Source organism: Furipterus horrens, unplaced genomic scaffold (genome assembly GCF_987537825.1).
Source record: "Furipterus horrens unplaced genomic scaffold, mFurHor1.1.pri manual_scaffold_2, whole genome shotgun sequence".
NCBI lineage: Eukaryota > Metazoa > Chordata > Mammalia > Chiroptera > Furipteridae > Furipterus > Furipterus horrens.
The window spans coordinates 184,496,583-184,516,432 of record NW_028327172.1 but is presented as its reverse complement, the minus strand read 5'-3'; the positions used below and the strand labels follow the sequence as shown (position 1 = coordinate 184,516,432).

General features: G+C 37.1%; 1 protein-coding gene across 3 annotated transcripts in view; it reads right to left on the bottom strand.

Moving 5' to 3' along the window:
* The window catches only part of CLOCK (clock circadian regulator), a 131,916-nt gene extending 114,546 nt beyond the window's left edge, over window positions 1-17,370 (bottom strand). For all 3 annotated transcript variants that reach the window (XM_090266855.1, XM_090266854.1, XM_090266856.1), the window contains exons 1-2: window positions 17,311-17,370; window positions 16,221-16,299 (exon numbers count right to left, since the gene is read on the bottom strand). The gene's annotated coding sequence lies outside the window, so the exon portion shown is untranslated. The remainder of the gene's footprint in view (window positions 1-16,220; window positions 16,300-17,310) is intronic.
* Window positions 17,371-19,850: the final 2,480 nt, after the last annotated feature.

Sequence of the window (19,850 nt, the reverse complement as noted above, 5' to 3'; positions counted from 1 at the left end):
ACAAAAGGTAGAGAAGGGCAAAGGGAGTTCTAAGGATAACGAGATGCCCTCTTCTAATCACATACAGGCATATGGCTTGATTACAGTTGAGAGAATAGAATAAGCACCTGTTTCAGGTCGGGTATTATTCCAATGATGCTTAATCAGACTATTGCTGCATATTATAAACTATAATATTAAAGTAAATATTTTAGTGCTGGTAATTGTAGGTTAAGTGGCAAAACAAGTTTAAAGAATATTTCATTATACTACTGATTTTTTTTAAACATGCATCAATATTTTAGGACATAAAAAATATCAAGGATTTATGAAAAAGCAAAGTTTTAGAGTATATCTTGAAGTCATAAACAAGTATCCAATCTCCCATACCTTCAGCAAGCATTCTGTAATTGATTTAAGGATAATTGCAAAGACCTTTAGTCATTAAAAATGATTTAAATTACATTCCAATGACAGAAAAATGTACTAATATATTTCTAAAATATTTAAGTTTTAAATGTTGAAAAGGTATTTGGAGATGACCAAGACTTTCATATCATTATAAAAACAATCAGTAACATCATATTCCCTAAGTCTTCCACTTAATTGGGGATTTATTTTTGCCTTTTGATGACTACTGTGTAATGCTATTCCTCTAAGCTAAGTGTATGGATTTAATCCATATATTTTCTTATACATGTGTAGAGCTTACTTGAATCATCAGCCTTCAATATAGTGACAATTTCAGTGTCGAGCTGTAAAAACTAGCTTGGCCAGTCTATTTGGTAAACTGGAAAACAAGTATTTACTCATTCAACAAATGACACTGTGTACTAGTCTGTCCATATGCTTTCAAGTAATATTCTCAGATAACAAGACGAAACCTCTTTCTCTTTTGCCATAACCCTTATCTACACTTCCTCTCTCATAGTGACTCTGCAATAAGATGTAATAATATTTCTTAAAATAGATAATAACTACAGCAACGGATTGTGAATAAATAAAGCACTATAAAGTGACATCTTAAGTAACCAGTACCTTCATTATATAAGCAGTAAAATTTCATCATTATTTGTTATATGTCCTTGTTAAAGATCACTCTTTACTTATATTTAAAATCAAGAGGGTTGTGGGTATATGTTTTGATTTTTATTTCCTGACCTATTTAAGGGCCCTTTTGTTGTTTGAAAGATGTTTAGTTGGATTAAATTCTTAAGGTGCTCCCAATATTTAAGTGAATCTTTTATTAACTACTGAAATCAAATAAAATATTTTTGTTAATTAAAGATAAGAAGTATATGCCCAACATCACAGAAAACTAACTGCTTGCTATCCTAATTTATAAGTGGAAGAGAAGACTTCGCTACTAGTGCCTGAAAAAAGAAAAACTTGTAATACTTGTAGTATACATTAATTGCAATCAAATAAATCTAAAGTGAACTAGTAATTTTTAATTTTAGACAATAGAATGAATTTATACTTATTAGATAAGAAACTGTTGTGGAAAAACAGGTTCTAGAGCTGCTTTTATTTTGTTTATACATCCTTATCAGTTTCTTAAAAGTTACATATTATCGATGCAATAAATGCAGTTTTTTTTTAAATAGTGCAAAAGGCTTATAATGGAAAGGCAGTCTGTCCAACTGTCCTACCTGCAGTCCTGCTACCTAGAAACAATCACTTATACCTATTTGTTTGTAGTTTTTTATATTTATCTTCATAATTAAAGATAACATGTCTCTGTCTCTCAATTAATTTCTAATTATGTCTACTGACTTCTAGGTAAAAAAGAGAAGATTTTTGGTCACTTACTCTGAATTCAATCTGCTCTCTTCTCTATGCATTCCGTGGTAATCAGTCCTATTGAGCACTTAATATGTGGCTAGTAAGACTAAGAAACTGAATTTTAAATTTTATTCAACTTTGAAATTGTTAGATGTGGCCAGTGGCTACCATATTAGAGGGACAGCTCTAAATGATTCCTGCCTTAGGAATGTACTAAAGAATTTATGATCTAGTACTACAATCAATTTTGTATATATTATTGGAAAGAAGGTATCATCTCTATTTCCAAGGTGGGATTCAGTTCATCCATCAAATTTTACTTATGAATTGGGATATTTAGCTGATCCATAGCCTTAATTTTTTGTTCACATGCTACACTACAATCTAAGAGAGATGCATTAATCTCTTCTATCAGTAAAGTTTTTCTGAGTAAGTCTCCAGTATCTTTTTTTGCCTTGAGTGCTAATGCTCTATTATTTTATACAGGTATTTGCTATTTCTTCATTATAAATTATAACCTTTACAGTCATAAAGTACCCATCTTTGTCTCATTTAATTTCTTCTTTTTACTTTATATTTTACATATAATTGTTGCTTTAATAAGGTTTCTATTTGTACTAGTGGATACTTTTATAATCATATCCATATATAGTGAACTTAAATCTTTGAACTTAAATCTTCTGTTCTTCACATATTACTTATTAGTTCCCTACTATAAGCTATGTTAAGATGTTTATTTTTCCTCCTCCCTTTCTCATCACTAGGTTTCAAACAACCAGAAACATGATCTTTCTTAATGTTTAACTTTCTACTGTTAGGTATACTTTTATTATACTACTTGTTGGTTTTAAATGCTATTGACTCCTACCTATTGCATGGGAGGCAACTAGCATACTTAGCCCACTTATTCAAGCTTCCACCTTCTCTTCCCTTTTCCTTCTGAAATTGTTAGTTGCTTCATTATTAGGGTATATAGCAGACAAAGGTCTGCTCATATAACAAATTCTTAATGAAAATTTCTCTGTCCACTCAATTTAAAATTGTAATCCCTACCCTCCCCACCCCCACACTCATCCACTCCAACCCCCTACACCCTCATTTGTTTTTCTCCATAATACTAATGACTAGTACTAACATGTCTTGAACTGCTTGGTTGCTCATCTGGTTTCTCCCAGTTGGAACATAAGTCCCCTTAGGACAGGGCTTTTTGCTTACTTTGTTCACTGTTATAGGTCTCTCAAGCTCTCGTTCGGGCTCTGGCTCTCACTGGCACTCTGGCTCTCGCTCTGGCGCTCTGACTCGGACTCTCTCTGGCTCTCGCTCGTGCTCTCACTCTGAGACTCTCGCGCTCTGACTCGGGCTCTCACTCTAGCTCTCGGGCTCTCTCGCTCTCGCTCTCTCGTGTGTGCTCCCTCCACATGGCTTGGTGAAGGGGCCTTCTCCATGTGGCTTGGAGAAGGGGTCTCCAGGCTGCTTTAAGAGGCTCTCGCCATGCAGTTTTGAGAAGGAGAGAAGATCCACACGGTTTGCAAGAAGGCAGTTTTGCAAGGAGGCTGAGAATCCAGGTGGTTCTGCATTGAGAGCTGGAGGGCACCACAGCACAGAAAGGACCTCCCCAATCAGATTGAATGATTGGCAGCTGCTGGTAAAGCTGAACTGTGTTTCCAAAAAACCTCCACTGCCTTGCGGCATACCTCTTCAGGGGAAAGGCTAAGGGAGTAAACCCCGACAGAAAATCCGGAGCCGGAGTCCCTAAGGCGGTTTGACGTTGTAGTCAATACCGGCAACTCCTGCGGCGCACCTGAAGCCAAGCTGTATTGACTCCGTCTTTCCCTTGGATCCTTCAGCTGCGAAGAGAGGGGGGGTCTGCTGCATGGGCAACAGCAGACCCTCCATATCACCCTGCCCAGGCTCTGTAGCTTCAGCTCTTAAGAAGCTACACCATCGTCTCTCGAGACGGACGGCTGCCGACGACGACGACGACGATGACTTGCTATATGAACAGGATAAAGCCCACTACTAAAAGTATATTCCAAAACTATAAAAAGCATTTCTGAGAGAAATTAAAGGCCTAAATGAATACAGAGGTATACTGTGTTTGTGGATCAAAAGACTGTTGTAAAGATGTCAATTCTTCCTCAAATGATCTATAGGTTCAATACAATCAATCACAATACCAGCAGCCATTTTTATATAAAGTGACAGTTAATTTTAAAATTCATATTAAATAAAGAGAACCTAAAGAGCCAAAACTATTTTTTTTTTTAAAGCACAAAGTTAGAGAACTTCGACTACCAAATTTAAAGTTACAGTGATCAAGATATTCGGGTACTGATGGAAGGACAGACATCCAGTTCACTGTATAAAATAGTCCAAAAGACCCACACACATACATGTATATATGCTTAACTGATCTTTGACAAAAGTGGAGAGAGGTAACTCAGTGGAGAAAGGATAGTATTTTCTCAATAAATGGTGCTGAAACAACTATATGTGGAAAAAAATATTTTTTAAAGAATCTCAACCCTTACTTAATACCATGTATAAATATTAATTTGAAATGAACCATGGATTTAAAGAAGTAAAATTATGAAACCTCTGTAATAAAACATAAGAAAAAAATCTTTTGACGTAGGCAAATATTTCCTAGGACACAAAAAACATGAAGCATAAAAGAAATAACTGATAAATTGGATTACATGAAAATTCAACTTTTCTTTTCAAAGATACCATAAAAAATAAAAAGAGAAGCCATAACTTGGGAGATAATTTTCACAATTTGAATAGCTGAGAAAGGCCTCAGTCATATCAGAATATAGTAAAGAAAAATACTCATATCTCAGTAATAAGAAAAAAAATTTCTTTAATGGAAAAAGGATTTGAGCAGACATATCACAAAAGAAAATATATAAATGACCAATTTAATAGAAAGTAGATTTGTGGTTCCCAGAGAAGAGAGAACTTTTCACGCTGATAGGAATTTTCTGTATCTTGGTAGCGTTTATAAGAATGTATACGATTGTCAAAACTCAACCTGTATACTTACAGTGGATGAATTTTAACATATAAATTATAGTTCAATAAATCTTATTTTTTAAAAATATACTAGGTTCAAAAACTAAAATGCAACTATCTAAAACCTAAGAGAAAAATACTTAATACAAAATAACTCATAGAAATAGATATTCTGTGCAGCTTTTAAAAAGTAACAGGAAATTGTCCACATCCAAGTAGGATAGAATAGTCAGCAATAGTTCTCTTGCTAAGAACTAAAAGAAGCTCAATAAATTACAAAAACTATAATTTTAAAGGCAGCAGAAAGAAGTGAAAGGTTGGTGAACAAGAAGGTCTAAAACTCCAAAGAAGGGGAAATCTTATAAAGGTGTTTAGATAATCTGGGGTTGTCTTCTCCCTGGGGTTATTTCCAGATGTAGGAGCACAGGCTGGAGGCTGAAAACTGAGGTTATTTCCAGATGTATGAGCACAGGCTGGAGGCTGAAAACTGAGATTAGGCCTGTACAGAACATTGCTGCTAGGAACCGAAAAGCCAAGAGCTTTTGTTGTTCACATAGGCAGGAGAAACAAAATTGGGAGTTTGCAGAGACTTCAAGCTCAAGTCTAGCATACATCACAGGACATTTGCTTAATTTTACAACTGTGCAAGATAAAAGCTAAATAATTAATTGAAAAACTTTGTAAAGCCAAGTAAATTTCCCCCCTATGTCACTGCTAGTGGGACAAGACCATCAAGCTTTGAACTGAAAGTCCTAGAAAACCACATCCTACAAATAAGGCAAATTTTATATCCCCAGAAGAAAAGATGAAACCCCTCTGGCAGAACATACTTAGCATTGCTTGCTTTATTGTTTTTTAATTCACGATGTCTGACATTCAATGAAAAACTACAAAGCATAAACAAGACAATCAACTTGACCTGACATTTATAGAACACTCCACCCAACAACAACAAACTACACATTCTTTTCAAGTACACATAGAACATTTACCATTATAGACCATATGCTGGGCCATAAAACAAATCTCAATAAATGTAGAAGGTTCTAAGTCATACAAAATATGTTCTTCTTTCATCACAATGGAATGAATTTAAAAATAACACAAAGATTCTGAAACTAAGTAACACACCTCTATATAATCTATAGGCCAAAGAAGACATCAAAAGGGATAAGAAAGTATTTTGAACTGAAAAAAAATAAAAAATAGATATTAAAATTTGCAAGTAGTACTTAGAAGTATATAGCACACTTATACTGGGGAGGGGGAGAGAGGGAGTCACGAATTAATTACCTCAGCTTCTACCTTAAGAAAATAAAGAAAACAAACAAAAAACCCAAAGTATGTTGAAAAAAAAGGAAATAATGATCAGAGCAGAAATAAGGAAATAAAAAACAGGAAAAAGGTAAAAAAACATTTACTTTCTGTTAAACCAAAAGCCAATTCTTTGAGAACTTTAATAAAGTTGATATATCTTCAGTTACACCAATCAGGAAAAAAGAAGACACAAATTACCAATACTAAGGATAATACTTAATCTCATTAAGATTATACAAATATTAGACTCACTCTCTATTTTAAAGCTATTTAAAGAATCATAAGAGAATATTATAAATAACTTTATCAATAAATTCAATACATTAGACAAAATGGGCAAGTTCCTTGAGAAACTCAGCATACATGTGAAGAGACAAACCATACAACCACATGACCAATAACCAATAAAGAAAAACAATGTAAGTAAACCAATGGATGATGCAGATTTGGAAACTAATAAACAAGCATTTAAATAACTATAATCAATATGTTAAAGAGAATTAGAGTTATTAAAAATCTATAAAATAGGATCAAATGGATGTTCTAGCACTCAAAGCTACAATGTAAAATTAAGAACATGATAGAGAGGCTTATACAAAAGATAGTTTTGGTGTACTGGAAAAGAGGTCCTTAGAAGATACCTAAAGTATAGACAGAAAAAATGTTGACATACATGGAGCATGATCATTTGGTGTAACAATTATTTAAATTAGAATCCACAGAGGAGGAGAGAAAAGCAGAAGCAATAATTAAAGAGGTGATGACCGAGAACTTTCCGAAGATAAAAGGCATCAAGGTACAGATTCAAAAACCTCTATGAACATAAAGCAAAATACTTACAAAGAAAACCACACCTCAACACATCATAGTCAAACTACAAAAAAGAAAAAAAAGACAAAAAAGAAAGTCTTAAAAGTCACCAAAAAAATAAATAAATAAATAAAGACATTATTCTCAGCAAGACTATTAAGATGATACATTACCTCAACAAGACTGGTAGCTGACTTCAACAGAAAGCCAGAAGACAATGAAACATTTTAAAAATGAAGACAGATAATAACTACCAACTTAGAATTCTATATCTAGTGAAAATATTACTCAGAAAAGTGAAATTAATATATTTTCAGACAAAAAAAATGGAAAAATCCACTGCCAGTATTAAAATATATACTAAAGGAGGCCATTCAGAAAAAAGGAAAATTATCCCAGACAGAAACACATAAATATAGGAAGGAAGACCCCTGGGAAGGGTAAATTTTTTTTTTAATTGACTATTCAAAATGATACTAATAATATTTTCTAGAGTTTAAACTATCTATACATAAAATGCAGAATGATAATAATACTAAAGGCTGGAGGAGGAGTTAAAAGTGTAAGGAATTGGCATTTCTGGAGAATGGGTACAAGCAGTAATTTGTACCATACTATTAAGTCAGGTATGCTTGTTATAATCTCTGGAATAACCACTAAAGATACAATGAAATTATATATATATATATATATATATATATATATAAAACAAGTTATTCATGGGGGAAAAAAATAATTTGTTTAACACAAAAGAAAAACAGAAAGGATAAAAAGTAATGCGAACATACGACTCAAAAGAGAAGTCAAAATAGATGGTAGTTACAAACTCAACTATAATTAGCAAAAATGTAAATGAACAAAACAAAGTAAAAGATTAAGACCAGATGAAAATAATGAAATCTGTATTTATTCACAAGCAAAGACAACCAGAAAACATGAGAGAAAACTATTTTATGAAACTGCACATATTTCACTTATTATAAAATTGTAATATGTACATGTACACACAAATACCTAAGAATATGCTGAAAAATACAAAGTCTGTTCTCAAGATATCCAGCCATGTAATATGAAAAGTAGAGACAGTATTGAAGAAGATACAAGATAAAAGAAACAGTGTACATAGGACAATAATGCCTCAGTCCCCTTCAAAGTAGGCACCATGGGACCTCACACAGTTCTCCCAATAGCCATCAGCGGCCCCATCATATTTTCCTGAATCTCATCAATGGTCTGAGATCTCTTCCCTTCCAAAGTGATTTTAGTTTTGAGAAAAGCCAGAAGTCACAGGGCACCAAATCTGGCTGAGTCACCCAGGTGATTTGACGTTTTGCAAAAAAACTCCGCACAAGACATAAGACATGATGCATGAGCGGGTACACCATCATGATAAAGCTGCCAATCACTAGTTTAACCTGAATCAACCAAATAGTTTCCTCGGAGGCATGTTCAAGCTTAATGCAAAATCTAATGCAGATTCATTGCTCTACTTGCTCAGTCATTTTGAATGTGGCAGCTACACAGTGCACACGCTCACTCAATGGCATCTACCCACTGACTAGTACAGTGAAGTCATCATTGCTCACTCATGCACCTTTCAGTCCACTCTCCTGACTACCGGGTTACATTGATGTGGCATAAACCGTTCTCATTATATTAACAATGGCTGGACTTTTTCTAGACAGATCTTGTATATTAACAGGTCTTATTACTAAGATTTTAGATGATTTTTCTCATAGATTTTCTTTGTGGTTTTTTGTACTTTTAACTCTTATCCAAGGTGCAAGACTCAGATTTATAAAAACCACAAAACTATTTTTCAAAAGAAAAAACAAATTATGCCCTGGCCAGGTAGCTCAGTTGGTTGGAGCAATGGCCCATATACTAACAGGATACGGATAGATCCCTGGTCAGGGAACATACCTAGGTTGCAGTTAGATCCCCAGTGAAGGTGTGTAGGGGAAGCAACCAATAGATGTTTCTCACATAGATGTTTCTCTCTCTCTCTCTCTCTCTCTCTCTCTCTCTCTCTCTCTCTCCCTCCCTCCCTCCCTCTCTCTCTCCCCCTCTTTCTCTCCCTCTCCCCCTCTTTCTCTCCCTCTCTCTCTCCCCCTCTCTCCTTCGCCCCATTCCTCTCTAAACTCAATGAACATATTCTCAAGTGAGGATTTAAAAAAACATTAGAAAAATTACAAATTTGACTTATGATCAGCTCCCACACAGACTTACAGAAAAACAAAATAAAATCAAGTCTAAAAAGAAGACAATATAAACTTATTTCATGCAATAAACTCTACTGGTGAAACTAAGGCCCTTTTATAATTACAACTACATTATATCATCACCATTTCTGATGGAGACAAAAAAATTTAAGGGAACCTACGAGCCAAGTGTCGCTGGTTCGATTCCCAGCCAGGGCACATGACTAGGTTGCACGTCAGGTCCCCAGTTGGGGGCGCGAGTGAGAGGCAACCACACAGCGATGTTTCTCTCCCTCTCTTTCTCCTTTCCCCTCTCTCTAAAAATAAAATAAACAAATATATAATTTTTTTAAAAAATTTAAGGGAAGAACTGGAAATCGTTTTTTCCATTAGCAAACGTTTCTCTCATTTCTCTTCTTGCTTCTGCACCCCTATGTTCATTGCAGTGTTATTTACAATAGCCAGTATTTGGAAGCAGCCCAAACATCCATCAGTAGACGAGTGAATAAAAAAGTAGTGATATATTCACACAATTAAATGCTACTTGGCCATAAAAGAGAAGGAAATCTTACCATTTGCAACAGCATGGATGGACCTGGAGAGTATCATACTAAGTGAAATAAGCCAGGCAAAGAAAAACAAGTACCAAATAATTTCACTTATATGTGGAATCCAATGAACAAAATAAACCAACAAAATAAAAATAGACTCACAGAGAACAGACTGACAGCTGTGGGGAGAGAGTGCAGGGCTGGGTAAAAAAGGTGAAGAAATTAAGCAAAAAAACCCCAAAAACTCATAGACACAGATGAAAGTATGGTGATTACCTGAGGGAAAGTGGGGTACAGGGAGGAAGTAGGTGGGTATAGAGGGGATAAATGGTAATGGAAGGAGACCTGACTTGGGAGAGTGAACACATAACATACAGATGATGTACTATAGAATTATATACCTGAAACCTATGTAACTTTATTAACCAATGTCACCCCAATATATTCAAAAGAAAAAGAAATATATCTTTTAAAAATGTGTGAAATTTCTACTGAACAATGTAAGTTGAAGTTGTAAAATAAAATTTAAGTCCTAACATTTTTCATTTTAATTTATGGGGCTTTTCCAAAATAACTTCTCTAATATTATTTCAACTAAAATTTAAGTTTCAACATTGGAAAAAAAAAAGTCATCAGTTTTGAGAATCAAACCTTTACTTAGTTAAGGGATTTCAAAAAACTGTAAATACCATACAACATGGAAACATGTTCTAGGAACATTTTTATTGTTCTAAGTCACACAAAAAGATCAAGTACTCCCAAACTCTATATATAAATACAAAATTTTAAGCAACTTATTTAAATATATTTAAGTTGCAACAACCTCCCCCCAAAAAGAGCTGTTTGATATACACTATGAAAATAACAATAGAAATAATGACGAACATTTATTGAACATTTAATTATGTAATAAATACTGTTCTAAGTAATTTTCATGTATCATTTCATTTATTCCTCACATAACTTAATGAACTAGAATTATCTTTCTTTCACAGAAGAGAAATTAAGATAATATTTGTCCAAGCTCATATAGGCAGTAGAACCAGGATTTGAATTCCAAGCAAGGTGGCTATACAGCCCCATACTCTTACTCACTATACAACTATAAATATAAGTAATTAAGATCTTGTTAAAGTAGCTTTCTATCTGTTAAGTTTCAGGCAATAAATAATAAACATCTAAAAACTTCTAGTTTCCTGAGAAAAGAGAAAAAAGTAAAAGGCAGTCACTATCAAAAGTCACATTCATAAGAACTTGAGAAAATGTGTAACTTCCAAAAATAGACAAGATACATTAAAACTAATGCATTAAAGTTTAAGGTTTCTATTTATCTTGATAATAATTTAACATAATTCTTTAGGTGACATGGGATTCTTGGTATTTAGATTTTCCTTTTAAGGGAGATTTTTAGAGCAATCAAAAACTTCTTTATTGAACTACTGTAGAAAACGTTATAGCTCAAATTTTAATATTGCGTGCGGACTGCTTCAGACTCCTACCCTACCTAGAAGGTTTGTTCAAGAGCGCTGCTAACCAAAGGATTTATGCTCAGGAAATGCAAAGTTAATATAAAATAACTCAGAGTGGGCAGTGGAGAACAATGGGGAGAAAATTGGGACAACTGTAACAGAATGATAATAAAAAAGAGAAATTTAAAATAAATAGGTTAAAAAAATTGATGCAGAAAAACAAAATAAAATAAAGTAAAACATACTTTAGAAAGAAAATATATAATTATAAAAATCTTGGATTATTCTTGATCACTAATAGGTAATTTATTATATACTATGACATCTTTTCAACAAAAGGCACAAAATGTGGTTAATCTGGTATTAATACAAATTCAGTATCATTCTACTTAATTTCTAATTTTTCTGAATATTATCCTAATGAAATGTTTTTCAAGTATCAATTTCACATGATTACTAATGCTGTCACTTCTAAAAGTGACATCATCAGTTATTTTAAAAATTGAAAACTTAAGTGTTCACCAAAAAGACCAGTAAATTAGAGAATACTACATAGCTATTAAAATAATCATGGTATAGAAAAATACTACATAAAAATGTTCAAGATTCACTTTAAGTAAATGGAGTAGTTTGCACCACAATGGATGCATTTTGATACCACCTATAACATTATATGGACATATTCTTATGTGCAGTAATGGCTAAACAAAATGAAACAAAATATTCTAGAAAATTAACAATAGCATCTCTTTGAAGTGGGATTTCCAGTGATATTTTAAAGTTTTAATTCATGCTTTATTTCTTTTTTGCTTCCCAAATTTTTCTACATTAGGGATGCACTATTTTTATAAGGAGAAAAGAGATTAGGAAAAATAGGCCAGTATTTATATTATAGCCACATTTTAATACAAATGATAGATTCTTAGCCTAGGCATATGGTTTAACCCTAATTAGAACCCCCATTTTTTTAAATACAAAACCTTTAGTCATGAATCAACCTATATTTTCAATTTTGGGTGATAATTAAAAATTTAAGTACCTAATTAAATTTAATGCTTAAGTACCTCTTTGAAAAAGATGGGAATTTTTGTCATACTATTTGACTTTATTAATGTAAAAAATAAAGTATTTCTTACAAATAAAAGTGACATTCTAAAGAGTATCCTACAAAAGTCAAAAGCAATTCATAAAAATTCATTTTTTACAAGTTATTTCTTTCTGCAGATTTCAAAGATTAGGAATAATAAGCAGAATTACATTTTTGTGAAATATACACCTAAAACAGGTAATAAGTCAGAATTGAAAGTATACTTTTGAGGATGCATGTAGGTTAATTTAACATTTGCATAATCAAAAACAGAGAAAAACATTTTATCCACCTGATTTACAGACATTACACCTAACATAGCTATAAAAATGACTAACAAAAGTTGTAAAGCAATTTACAAATATGAACATCATTATAATAATCAGTCAATTAGTAAGATTTAATTGCTCTGACACTTTAAAGTATTCTATAAATACTTCATAAAACTTCATCTAGAATTTTAGACTCAGAAAAGGAGAAAATGTAATATTCACTGGTACAATGCCCACAAAAAACTACACTCAAAATCTTTTTACTTTATGCATCTGCGAAGAACTGGAAGGAAATTGACACAAACAATAAAAGGTAGTTTTCCTATAATGTGGAACTCTGATTGACATTAGCATGCTGTTTGCTTTCATAGCTTAAAATATTAAAATAAAATAAATATTTTAATTTGACACAGCACCAGAAATTAAAATGTGGGGGGAAATGTACATTAAATATGTGCTTTGAGAAAAGGAAATGTGATAGGAATAAACAATTTACTTTTAATACTAACACTGCCTGACATATTAGATGGTGGACAACAGTTAACCTGACAGAATTAATTTCCTAATTTAATATGTCTAACAACCCTGAAATCTAAGAGAGGTTGTATTATAATTATCAAATAAAACATCAAATGTCTCTTTCTAGTGGAAGAGAGTAAAAAAAAAAACAAAAAAACCATCAGTCTCACAAAATGCCTGTTACAAGGATGCAACTTAACTCCTTAATTCCTTACTCCTTAAGAGCTAAGATTTGAGCTTTCAAAATCTGTCCTGTCCTTCCACAACTATTTAAAAGGTTGAGAGATATACTCTTCCTCCAAACCCCATGTCTGCAAAAAGAAAAAGCTGGAAGCAGTCTCAGCCTTACTAACTTTACATATGTTTTTCTTCTGGAACCTATCATATCCTATCTTGTGTTGTAATCAGTATGTAGATACTCATTTAACCATGTTAGATTTCAAACACACAGAGGGCAGAGGCAATTGTACCCAGCTTTCTATGTTATCTCACATAGCTTAGTAAATAGTCTTGATTAATATCGTGAACTTGCTGCAGACTCTAACCTGAAACTGCTGAAGACTCTACCACCTAAAAAAAAATTAAGGCTTGGTAATTCATTGCAACTTGCTTTAAAAACATCAACAAAAGTTTCTGGAACTATTAGAAAAATAGTGTTCTTTTTGCAGGGAAAATAGAGGGTAGGCGTGGGTATGCATACTACTTGTCTGGTGTCAGTTAAGCACAAACCAGACCAAAAGAGTTCTTCTCCCCCATCCCCTTCACAGGATGGATTAAAGGCCAATCAATGTCTTAGTTAAGGACACAATCTGCCTGCCTCAGCTCACTTCAGGGGACCTGAAGAGGCTGATGTAATCTAGGGACTTTCTTTTCTTAATTTTTTTTTTTTTAAGGTTTCACTTACTTATTTTTAGAGAGAGACAAAGGAAGAGAGAAACAGAGGGCAAGAAACATCAATGTGTGAGAGAAATATTGATTGGCTGCCTCTCACATGCCTCCAGCCAGGGACCAGCTTGAAACCCAGGCATGTGCCTGACCAGGAATCAAACCTTCAACCTTTCAGTTCACAGAATGACACTCAACCTACTGAGCCACACCGGTCAGAGCTCTAGGGACTTTCTAGTGGTCTGCAAATACAGGAGAATAAAATAAAAGCTTAACCTGCCAACTACTAACCAGGTGAAAACCCTAGAAGCTGAACTCTAGAATACTATAAAAGCCATGGAAATCAAGTCTTTCTCCTAAATTCAATATACACCAAAGCTCATACCAGAGACCTCACTACAAACTCTCCAAATGTACCCCAAACTGACTGACCCCCGACAAGTGAAAAGATATGCATGTCCTAAGGTGTAAATCATATGGGAAACTTTCTGAAATACTCCAAGTCATTTCCCTGTCCTGTGGGTAACATAGCCCACAGAGACAAATGGACAGAGCAGATGATCAGTCAAGACAATTCAATTTTCAAGACTGCAAAGTCTATGTTTGAAAATGCACAGTAAAAAATATATAGGTTATACAACAGGGCTAACAGCAGTTATCGCTGGGGAGTGATACGTGGGAAGAAGTATGCAAGGAGGTTTTCACTTACATGTATGTACACTGTACTGTTTTAATTCTGCAAGAGCATCAATTTAGTTCTGTATTTTAAAAACAAAATTTTGAAATGCTGACTATTTTTTCAAAGAGATTAAAAAGACCAACATGGAATTCAAAGGGAAATAAAAACGCCATTTTGTAGAAGTATGGCTACTAGAGACCTACAGATCAAACAGAAATAACATTAATTATCCTATCCTATAAAATAAAAAGAAATATTATTGGTAAAGGAACAGAAATGCTTATAGCAACTGTCACCCACTACTCAACATTCACTACTTTAATTATACAATATCAGCCACCAGAGGAAGTTGAGTGCCCTCACCCCAATTTTATATCCACTCTAACAACCAAACCCCTATTCAAATTTAACCTAATTTAAAAGGTTAGGCTGGCAGAGCTTTAAAAAAAATCCTAATACAATGTTTACAACAGTCCATAAATCATAAAAACTTTTGTTTTTGCACCACCAGAACACTGTCTCAGTTTTAATTTTTCATAAGAATCACACACACACACTTACATTTTACTGGGGTGCATGTCTTATTTCCTTAAAAGAAAAATGTTTCCCAATATGAAAAGCAAACTACCTGGACAATCACTTTTATTATCAGTTTAATGGACTGTTCATCCTCTCCAACTGTTTTGCCATTACAACTATAGGGTTTAAAAACTAAAAGTAAAATTTTATACAATTATTGACTCCTGAAAAAAGAGGGGGCAGGACACAAACTATAGTCCAAAAACAGCATAATCCAGTCATAATGCCAAATGCAAAGAATGTCATTTCGTATTTAGCAAAGCAAAACATAACTAAACATCTTTAAAAGTTAAATGTGTGACTTCAGCATCTTCAATACGAATGCATAAAGAGCCAAGCTTATGCTAAACTTTATTTAAAGTTTGGTTCATTTTCCTAAGACATATTAGGAGCAGTCATATTGGAAATGGCCAAAATCACCATCCATTAGGAAAAAGAGACAAGCAGACAGACAAAAACCACTGAGCACACGGTGTCGGAGGACAGGATTTTTGTTTCATCTAGTTTATGAACCCATAAGAGAGTCACAAATATTTTAAAGACACAGCGTACACTGCACTTCTCCCTCTCCCCCATCCTTATTACTTGTCCAGTATCTTCCCCGAGTTCTTTTATACTTAGAAAAGCAAACAGAAGTTCACATCCCATATTCCACCCCTCCCTTCATACATAAAGTGACATATCACCCACAGTGTCCTACACCTTGTTTTTTTCAGTTTATAACATACTTCAGAGATCTTTCCATATCAGTACACAGAAAGCTTCCTCATTCTTTTGTTCATGGATGAGCGTGACTAGTTCTATCACAACTGCCATCTACGTTCTTCAGGCTAACCTTTAATGGTGTTCTCCTCACTCAATGCTTAGCCCCTGAGTTAGTTTCACACACACCCCCCCCAAGATTTTAAAACAAACCAGAATTTGAGGTGTCCGAACGGCTAACTTCCAAAGAAGGTGATTATCCTTTTTTAGAATGTTTGTTTTTCAATAAGGCAAAGGGAAAACATTCCACAATTTTCACCTTTTATCACTTAAAACTACAAATTAGAATGCAATTTTCAAGGGATATTACCTTTTTTTGACTTGGGGGATCAGCGTAATAATCCAATCAACGACAACAGTAATAGTTTATTTCTTGTGCTTTTCTTTCACTGTAAAAGAAAACACTGATTAAAAAAAAACAAAAATCCTTAAATTCGCATGATGTGGCATACTAGTATCAAGAAGCCACCACCTGATTCGATCTTTCACCTGCCAGGTCAGAGGCCTAGGCTTTTATCTTTAGCGATCCCCGCTCCCTTAATCGACAGGACTACTACACCATCAAAAACACACTCAAGGATATAAGCTCTGCGGCTCTACGTGTTGGAAATTTCACACCAGGGGCCAGAGCGCCCTGACCAGCTACAGAGACTCCTGCCTCGCCGACGGAAAGGGATCTAGAAAAACCAGCCGCGGAGGTGACAGGGCGAGGAGAGACGCGGGTTCATGGAAGGAAGACCCGGCGCCGCGCCGGGAGCCCTCGAACCCGCACGGTCGCTCGAGCCGAAAGCCCAGCGCAGGGCTCCCCAGGGACGGAGCCCGGAACCACGACCACTAACGGAACCAGCCCAAGGGCGGCGGCAATCGCCGCTCGAACCTTGGCGCGCGGGTCGGGCGCCGGGAGGGCTGGGGTTCCCCCGGAGGAGCTGGCAGCTCCAGCGCCCCATTGGGCGCCGCTCCAAACGTGCCCAAGTTGTGACAGGAATAAAGTGGGTCACAAGGCCTAGCGGGTCCCAAGCAACAGCCCTTTAGACACTGGGTCTCCGGCTTTCCTGGCTGCTCTGCCGCTGGAACCGGTCCCAGCCCCGGGGCGCGAACCAACCACCCGGCCCCGCCGTGCACCCCAATCCCGCCCCTGCCCCGCAGGTAACCCCAGCTGCCTCGGAGGGCCCCGCAGACAGGGCGGGCCTCCGCCCCAACTCCCAGGAAAAGACACACTACAGTCAAAACTTGGGCTTCAGCTCCCGCCTTCCTCTCCTTTGGCCGCCGCCCCCCAACCCCACACACACCGCCCCCCGCTCCCTCCGCTACCCCGCACCCTCACCGTCTGGCTAGCCGTGGCTCCTGCTTCTTCCCTCCCCCACCCGAGAGTCTGCCTGCGGTGACTGGGAACCACCAACCTGGCTGCGTCCACGAGACACTGCGGCTCCAGAGCTGCACCTGGGGTTGTGAGTGGCGCCCCCAACTCACCCCCAATAAATTCACCGCTACTGCCGCCCGCTCCTCCTCCCCCTCCCTTCCCTTCCCCTCCTCCACCGGCACCAGGAGCACGCATGCGCCGCCCTGGCAAGCCTACCGGCCGACGTCAAGCCCCAGGCCCACCCGGTGAGGCGCCACTCACCGGGAGCGCGCACGCGGCGGCGGCGGTCAGATTTCCTCCGCGCTCTCGCGGTCGGGGGTTTCCTTTTTTAAGCCGGTAGCCGCAAGCCGTGTCTGAGATTGCGCTCCCTCCCGGCGCATGCGTTGTCAGTGACCCCCGCGGGCTTGGTTGGCCGGCGCTCGGCGTACGCCCCTCCCCTCACTCTCCCTTTCGGCGCGGCTCCGTGCGCATGCGACTTGCCCCGTTAGGCGTTGCGGAGCCGCGAAGGGTATCCCGGAGGAGAGGTACTTCGGCTCCCTTGGGCTGAGGGTTTTGCGCGGCCCCCAACCGCCGCCAGGGGCCGAGGAAAACCGGTATCTTCGTGGCACCCTTTCTCCGCACTAGTTACTGGAAAGCCGGGGAGAGGCGGGGCTTGGCCGGTGAAGGGTGCGGCTGGTCGAAGGAGCGTCGGCGTTAGGTCGCGCGGCGGCTGTAGCTTTTACCCTCGATGCGGGGAGCGGGAAAGAACGCCCTGGCTAATGAAGGATCCGGAGGCCAAAAAGAGGAATTTCTCCCTTGAAAAAGAAATGACTTTGCAGATGCCGGGGAGGATATTTTCGGGTGTTTGTGGGTGAAGGATTTTTTTTCCCCCTCTCCAGCGGCCTCACTCGCGTCTCTTTCCTGGCACTGGGAGAGGGGTTTGCAAAGGGGATTGGACTTCCAGCGATACAGCCTTGACCCCTCTCCGGGGGAAGCAGGGCTTGGGTCGCTTCTTATTGGTGGGTAGATGTGGAGAGACAGGACAGACGCCTTTGGCTGGAGGGAGGCAAATGAAGGTCAGGATGTGTTCATTTGGAGTTTTTTCACCTGGCCTTTCACCCTAACCATTCTTTTGCCTCTATAACTTGTTTCCTTATCCCTCCCGCAGTCCAGCTGGCTCACTTCTTCTACCTCTGTCACTTTCTAAATAAAGTTTTACTTGTATTTGAGTCTTGGCGCTGAATTCTTTCTAAACGAGAACTCAAGTACCAAGGTCCAGTCAATCCCCAGTAAAATTCTGGTGCCCTTTGGCCGGTGTGAAACCCTTAAGGCCAAGTGATAGTATAAGGAAAGAGGAGGGATGCCGTAGTATGTTAGGACCCCTTTCCTTGTTAGAAGAATGTGTGAATACTTCCTGTTTACCTTAGGGGAAAATTACTCCTCTTGATTCTGAAAACACACTTGGTCCACGTGTCAAATTACAATTTAGTAGTTATAAGTTACAGGAAAAGAGGTCTTTACAGTCCCAATTCCTAGTAGTTTTTATGTTTCAATGCATGTCCTTTTTGATTTGAAAAAGAAGCCATCTTCTCGTTTCAAAAAATAACTCAGCTATAAAATCCTTCTTTCAGGTAACATTCACCTCGGTAAACATTTCAAATTCTTGCCATATGCTCAGTGAGGGAAAACAAAACAAAACAAAAATTAAATTTAGATCCCTGATCCTTCACCTGAGGATTTTTCAATGGAGAGTGGGAAAGCATACTTTCACTTACTGCATCATAGAGCAGAAGGGATTTTAGTACACAGTTTTGCCTGCTCAGCATTCATTCTGATCATTTCCTTCAGAGGACTATCCTTTCTGCGCTCAGTCCATATGGCTCTAGGGGGAAGAATATTTGAGTTAATCTTCTCCCATAGGCTGGAGTTACCAAGAAGGGCTGTCTCTCTTTCCTGATGAATTTAAGTCTGAAACAGTGGAGCCCTGAAGCCATCTTTCCACTCGGATTCTGAGAAAGAAGAAACGGAGAAAAAGCAGATTCAAAGATGGAGATCTAGCCTGAAGACATTGTTTGATGTCCTGAATCCAATGTGGACTGGATAACTGGAAAGTTACTTAAATAAGTCAGTAAATTCATGTGTTTTTTTTTATTGCTTAGACCAGTGAGAGGTTTTCTGTTCCTAGTAATCATGAATCCTAACTGATACTGGTAGGCACAAGAGAAAGCAGATTCATTATACTGATAAGGTAGGTTGCATCCAAAGGGGTTTAAATGCATTTCTTAGGATGTGGATGTCTGGTTTCTATTCTAAAAAGTGATCCCACCTCATATTCTGTATCATTTAGAGCATATGTCTTCAAAAACACCTTTGCCCTTTTTAATGGTTCCATTGTTCTCTTAGTCACCAGGATCTAATCATGTTCATCTTTGACTCTTTCCTCTCTCACTTTCTGTATTTAATCATTTACCAAGAACTGTTGATAATCCTTTTTTTCTGCCTGTCCTCTGCTACTGCTTAAACATTTCCCACGGTTCAGTGCACAACATATCCCTCTCCCTGTGTTCTATCCAGGAATAAAACTGGGTCATATTTGTAATA